The sequence below is a fragment of the Halichondria panicea genome, chromosome 6 (assembly GCF_963675165.1).
Source record: "Halichondria panicea chromosome 6, odHalPani1.1, whole genome shotgun sequence".
NCBI lineage: Eukaryota > Metazoa > Porifera > Demospongiae > Suberitida > Halichondriidae > Halichondria > Halichondria panicea.
In genome coordinates, this window is record NC_087382.1 from 2,684,567 (window position 1) to 2,691,762 (window position 7,196).

Here is a 7,196-nt window from a genome sequence, read left to right on the forward strand (position 1 = left end):
TCTGCAACATGACACTTGTAGTTAGCGTGTCACAGGTATTACGTGTGCACTTATATACATGTAATTATTATGTGTTTTTTATTATTAATTATAATGGATTTGGTTCAAATGTTTATACATGTAATTAATATAATTTGTAAGGCATCAGCCTGACTGGAGCTGTGCATGGGGCCGGGGGCTGCTTGTACACAATAATATACAACTACCGTATAGCGGGTAATTTTCGTGGGCATATGCAAGCTGACTTCCAAACGTAGGCGTGGTTTAATTACTGGAAAGCATGTAATGCAGCGCGTGCAGGTAATGAAGTCAAACCACCTTAATTTTTTTAGTTGAACAAATTTTTTTACCCCACAAAAATTACCTGCTATACGGTATTTATAATTTATTATAGCGGGTAATTTTCGTACATCATGAAAGTCTTTTTCTATTTTGAGCAAAACAAAAAACTTGGCCTGATCGAGGCATTTAGCACTGTGACATGCAATTACAGTATGCTTACTATTATGTATACCTCAGCTTGTTTATTGATGCATGCACCGTGTTTAAAGGCAATTAATAGACTAATTGAAAACGATACACACAATCACCGTAAACAAATGTACATAATATCAATAAATAAACGCCATGTACAATATAACAATAATACCATGACAACGACTATGATGGGCTCTGACTACACATACACACAATCTAGCAGTCTCGACTATGATCAACTGTCCCTAATCGTCTTGATGCGCCAATTCTATTTCTTTTGCTTTCTTTACGGTAAAATAATAAATACCAGCTGCCCCTCCAAGACCAGGGAACATATTCTGGGCATTCGTGAAACTTCGCTTTGCAAAGAGCACCATATCTCTACTCAGGAACCCGCCCAGAGCTCGTTGTTCATACGGAGAAAGGGAGTAAGTGATGATGTTTCGAACATGAACACCAAGGTTGCCCAGAATGTGACCTCCCATGACTGTGTGTGTGTGTATGTATGTGAGTGTATGTGTGTGTGTACGTGTACGTACGTGTGTGTAGGGTGGGTGGGCATTAGTAAGAATTCACGAAGTTTGTAAAAATAATATACAGACAAATAACACAAAACATTGGGCCTTAGAATACTATATATACCGTTTATAGATGCTTTTCTTGCGCGAAAAGAGATCAGTCCTTGATCGATTATCACTCGAGTGTTTGTTTGGCTGTGGTGGGTGTGTTTATTTAATGTTTTGTCACGCCCATATAATTAGGTCCCACTTCCCCTATTCAAAAATCAGTTTGTTTTAAAGACGACCTTTCCTCATTAACAAGAATTATAGAATTGCAGTACATACCAGATACATGTGTTAAGAATCAATTAAGTCACAGTGACTGTTTGATATTGACTGGCTATAAGTGTACTGTAAGTGTAGACTGTTAATATGTTTGTGATGCTTTCTCGGGCATTTCATTATGGTAGAAGGTCTCTGTCAACATCATAACAGTCTGAGAGGGAGAGAGAATATTGTTGTTTTCATGTGCTGTTCATACACTTTTGTCTATCAGTTGTAATGGATCATGCATGATCAGTGTGTATATCACAATTAATATTTTGGTTGCCATGCAGGTAGTACCATGCATGCACAAGTGAAAAAAGGTGATTATGTATCAGTTATTGCATGAGCACGAGTGCAATATGGCAGATATTGGCTCAGTAGTAAATTAGTGGTCGAGGGCCGTAGGCCTCGAGACCACTAATTTACTACGTAGCCAATGTCAGGCATATTGCACGAGTGATTATGCAATAACTGATTTGTTGCGGGGGAGAAGTATAGTTATAATGAGTTCATGCCTTCCGCATTCCTTATTTTGATACCACAAAAAAGTGAGTTGTAGGAACAGTATAAAAGAGATCATTCCAACTTTTGTCCAAGCTTCTGGCTGTGCAAATATATGGCATGTTGCACTGCTGTGACTTGTTCTTTGATGTGCCTGGCTTCACTGTGCAATATGCCATATATTTGCACTGTGGTTTTTTGAACTTTTGCTCAAACATGCAACAAATTGTGATAAACACTTCATTGCTATATTGCATGTATGTATGTATTAGTTATTGCCCAGCCAGAGTGCAACATGCCATATATTGCACTGGAGCAATACCGTATAGCGCGAAATTTTCGAGGCACTTATATTTCGTGGATTGGCCTCTAAAAGCCATTTCGTTGCACAATGTTCACGGAATGACTGCTTACCGGAAGCCACGCCTTTAAATATTTGCATGATAGCAGGTAATTCTTATTAACGAACACTTTTTGCGGACTTAATTTTCGTGTAGAATTCCAACCCACAAAATCCGCGAAAATTAAGCCCCTCGAAAATTTCGCGCTATACGGTAATCCAGTGCATTATGCCATATACTGAGCACTGGATTGCTTTGATCTGCCCACTCACTGGGCAACAAATGTATATACACAGGATCCCATAAATAATCTCTATAGGCTCCTGGTATAATTATGCACAGTGTACGATATACATGTGCACTCAATATACACTCACCCAGGACAGAGTGGTAAATAGTGCTCCCGAATACAACAAGTTTACTTGATGCCCCGGGAAGTCAGCTCTGTCTGCTATCTGTATATACAACAGCACTATCCACAGACAGAAAAGGAACAGGACACTTAGAACGCTCGTCTGATGATAATTATGTTAAAGAAATAACTTGATCTCATGCATGCACAAGTTGCATGTTATAGTATAATTATTATACAGATATTAGTATACAACATATGCAGTATATAAGTATAGCATGCAGCTATTTTCAAGGTAACAAGGATGTAATAAAAGTCACAAACAGTCCCTTCCGTGTTATTCTTAAACGGTCGCGTATAGCCTCGAGGCATGATTTGGTATAATGGGTCGTCATGATAATGATGTAGCATGCACGTAGGCAACTCGCCCTCATGCTTGTGCCATATACACTCGGTCTCATGCTGTATACCTATAATTATGACATGCATGCGTCAATGTGTGAGGATACAATGGTCCTGAGGATCCTACCTGCAGATCGTGCACTGATAACAGCATTAACAGCTTCCAGCACAATGATTGGAATACCCATTAGGGAGATGAACCAAAAGGAGAACCCCACCGGCCCTAAACCGAGGTCCTACGTGCAAACAGGAGTGGCTAGAGTAAACAAACTAACCATACGTGCATAATGGCAAGCTGCGGCCAAGCACTCTTGCACAAAATCTTTTAGTCCAAGCTCTCCTGGTATTCTAGAGTCTTATTCTTTGTCTTTTAGCCGTTTTCTTTCTCTTAAACTCGTCTTCAACTGGAAGAAACTCAATTTTGTTGCTACGCATCCTTGTGGTTGACAAAGCAACCGCATGCGCAGATTCAACCTGCATTTTGGTTGCTAAGCAATAAATGCATTATCCCATGGATGCTGATGATTATCACTCGTCCGTGCCTATAGTAACTGTCACTCGTGCCTTGCAGGCACTCGTGCAGTTACTGGCACAGACTCGTGGTAATCTTCAGTATCTATAGGATAATATCACAGTATTATTTTTTTGGTCACGTGACCAGGCGTTTTACCTCTGCTTTTCAACTATAGTTTTTGCGTGAGGGTTGGCAAAAGTTTTTAATGCTGCAAAGCTAAAGGTGACTCTATTAGCATCTGCAGGCAGAAGCGTTAATATTTCATATCAAATTTTGCTGTGGAGACCCTAACTTGTATATAATTATAGTACTCACAGTTGTGAACCATCCAAATCCAATCACAATGAGCAGCCATGGTAGAATAGTGAATACAGCCAAGCCCAATCCAAACTGCAAGGAGTCAGGTCGGTCAGATCGAGTATACATGTACATGCATCCCACATATCATAGTCTATGGCAGCTATGCAAAACAGATACAAAAGCTGTACTAGTAGCAATATAGAATGCAACAACACCTTTCTTGCCAGTCCTTCCAACATTTTATTGCAGAGCCCAGTGCAGTACGGTGCAGTACAGTACGTCAGTACCATGTACCATGGTACAGTAGAAAAGCTAAGGTAGCTATGCAGCTGCGCTTGTACAACAAGGAATGTATGTGAGTATGAGATTTTTGATGGGCGTGGCACTTCTTAAACCGCAGCATTTTTTGTAATAGTAACGGTCATTAGCCTCCATCTTGAGTGGCAAATGCGCGCACTTAGCTTGAGCAGCAAATGCATGCAAAATTGAGAGTACTGTTTGACACGCTGATGAACAGTGAAAAGTTGCTGTGCAGTAGGCTATGCTAGATACTCCAAAGGATGCGGGCTGCAGTTTTATAGATTCCCAAAAGATTCTCAGAAAAGAAGATTTAGGCTGCAGCAGTCAACAGGAAGAATTGGGCAGTGGGAGCCTACAGAGTATTCTAGTAATCATGTTATTGGAGGAAAGAAATCTGATGATCCTACTTCTCCAGCATATATTCCCACTCTTTTCTCATATTAACTCACCAGAGAAAAGAAAAAAGATGATTTACAAAGGTTCAAGGAAACAAAAAGGCGAAGAGTTGAGGTTATTGAAAGAGAGAGAATGATTATTGAGGAGAGAGAAAAAGAAAGAAAAGAAGCTGAAGAAAGAGAGAAATTAATATAATTATGACTTGAACTGGAGCTGAGAAAGAAAGAAAGAGACTTGAAGCTGAGAAACAGAGAAACAGAGAGCGACACTTGAAGCTTGTGAAGCCTGCTTGAATTTGGTCAACCAGAAAGTTATACAGCCTATTATTATGTACCATGACGGAAAGAACATATGCATCAGTGGCGTAGGAACAGGGAGTTGGATATAGGTGTTCTAATTAACCAATTGACAAGGAGAAAGCATAAGCAGAATCAAAGAAGGATTGGACGTTTCTGAATAATCGATAATACTCTTTTTTTATTTTGAACGCAATTCTGCTGTAGCACCCTTCCTGAGTTGGATATAGGTGTTCTAATTAACCAATTGACAAGGAGAAAGCATAAGCAGAATGAAAAAAGGATTGGACGTTTCTGAATAATCGATAATACTCTTTTAACATGTTTTATTTTGAACGCAATTCTGCTGTATATAATTATATACGGCATTTTTATTCAAGTGTACAAACTTCAGTGTGTGTGTAGATTTTGAGATAATTTTAATTAGTTCTTGTTCAGAGCTAATAAGTTTGTAGCTAGGCCGCAACAAATTATGATGTCATAATGAGGTGTGGCTTCCTGTATCAAATTTTCCGGCACTCCGCTCCGGGGGTAATCCCATTTGGGTGGTGCTTTGCACCACCCAAGTGGCCCCCCCAACCTTTTAACTGCATGTTCCTACTCCATGCACTGTGCATGTGACCCAAACTCAGATTCGGAAGTCAGTATGATTGATAAGATTTTTGTGGTGTGTGCAGCCCTTTGTAACTGTTGTGACACCTTCTGATTAGTGTGCATGTTTAATATAATTATTATGTCTGAATAATGATGATATGAATATAATTATGGCATGCATGAAACATTATTTTGCTTTTCTCTTTCCCTTTGCTTTTCGAAATTTTTCCTCGAGTACAATCGGGACACAACCATTTACCGTTAGGAATTTTCGAAGCATGCATTCAGTGTGAAACCACTCTATTTACAAAGTTCATTGTCACAACCGATCATGTCACCAGCATCATCCCCTCCACAAAAACACCATCGAATGTGAATGTCTGTGTTTGTTTCTGCTTCATAATTATATGCCTGGGTAAAAAATTGATTATTAAAAGCTGCATATGCAATGTAGGCCCTGATAAATTATGCTCAGAACAATTTTAGCATAATAGAAGAATAATTGGGAATAATAGGCATCAATGTCCATTTTTGGTTACATTAAGTTTTGCGTAACGATGTTTTCATGGGCTGAAGGTGAATATTTAGTCTCATGAATCAGCCGCCCTTTTAGGAATACCTAATTATGGATCAGTTCAATTTAGCGAGATAACACAATATATTAATTGTCTTGAGTCAGTTGTGTGTTGTGTTTATTTCTATAATTTGATTATGAATTTTCACATTTTTTGGAGAATTATCGGATTTTTTATGAGAATACATTTTTCAAGAATTAAAGAATAGAATAATGGGTGAAAAAATAGCATAATTTATCAGGGCCTATAATTATATAGCTATACATGTATCGCAACACTTATATACCCATGCAAGAATGCATGCAGGCCACCTATATATCAAGCTCGCCTCCCTGCCTTCATGCATGTCTATTTAACTATATATCAGTGCAGACTCTGTGATGTTCATTTCACCAGAAAATCAAATCACTGTGACAGTATACAAAAAAGTATAAAGGGAGAATTAACTGAAAAACAACTGTATATTTAGCCGATTTGCCTCTAAAATAACGCTCTATATAGGGAGGCATAATTATAAACAATTAAATTAGGATTATAGAATGCTATAATTATATGTAACAAGTCACAGTGACTGTTTAATATTGACTAGTATACTGTTGACTGTTGATGATGCTTGGTCGGGCATTTCATAGAAGGTCCATGCCAACATCAGACCAGTCTAAGAGAGAGAGAGAGAGAATTATTATTTTCATGCATGTGCTTAGCCTCGGTCCCAGGCCGATTTTTTTTTAATAGAACGAAGTTGAAAAATTAGTTGTCGGCCTAGCTCGGCCTGGAATCGAGGCTAGCATGTGCTGTGCATACAGATCATACTTTTGTCTATCAGTTGTAATGGATCATGATCAGTGTGTATATCACTATTGATATTTTGGTTGCCATGCAGGGAGACAGTACCATGCATGCACAAGCGAACAATTAAGTCATTATATTATTGTGATAAACACTTCATTGCTATATTGCATGTATGCACATCAGGAGCCCATACATAATCTCATATAATTTTATACCGGTATAATTATACACTGTAAAAAATGATGTGTGCATGGCTATATTGTGGCAAACGTGCGTTTTTTCTTGCGTTTTTTCTTGATAGTTGCCACAATAGTCACACACTTGGCGTCAAAACCACACATCATATTTTACAGTGTATAGGCTCCTAGTGTATATGCGATATATACATGCACTCAAAGTCATGGACTCACCCAGGATATAGTTGCAATTAGTGCTCCTGCAAACAGCAAGTTTACATGATGCCCCGGGAAGTCAGCTCTGTCTACTACCGGCATTTCAATAAAGTCTCCTGTATACAACAACACCATCC

General features: G+C 38.6%; 1 protein-coding gene and 2 long non-coding RNA genes across 3 annotated transcripts in view; 1 reads left to right on the top strand and 2 right to left on the bottom strand.

Moving 5' to 3' along the window:
• LOC135337380 (carboxy-terminal domain RNA polymerase II polypeptide A small phosphatase 1-like) overlaps positions 1 to 115 on the top strand; it is a 6,382-nt gene extending 6,267 nt beyond the window's left edge. Inside the window, exon 7 of the mRNA XM_064533314.1 lies at positions 1 to 115. This exon is cut by the window's left edge and continues 413 nt beyond it. The gene's annotated coding sequence lies outside the window, so the exon portion shown is untranslated.
• A 1,216-nt stretch (positions 116 to 1,331) lies between these two features.
• On the bottom strand, positions 1,332 to 4,065 carry LOC135337394 (uncharacterized). The gene is made up of 5 exons (XR_010395088.1): positions 3,930 to 4,065; positions 3,730 to 3,804; positions 3,008 to 3,136; positions 2,524 to 2,661; positions 1,332 to 1,473 (listed from the first exon to the last, which is right to left on the bottom strand). It is a non-coding gene; the product is annotated as an uncharacterized LOC135337394 (long non-coding RNA).
• A 2,188-nt stretch (positions 4,066 to 6,253) lies between these two features.
• On the bottom strand, positions 6,254 to 7,196 carry LOC135337396 (uncharacterized). The gene is made up of 2 exons (XR_010395090.1): positions 7,078 to 7,196; positions 6,254 to 6,533 (listed from the first exon to the last, which is right to left on the bottom strand). It is a non-coding gene; the product is annotated as an uncharacterized LOC135337396 (long non-coding RNA).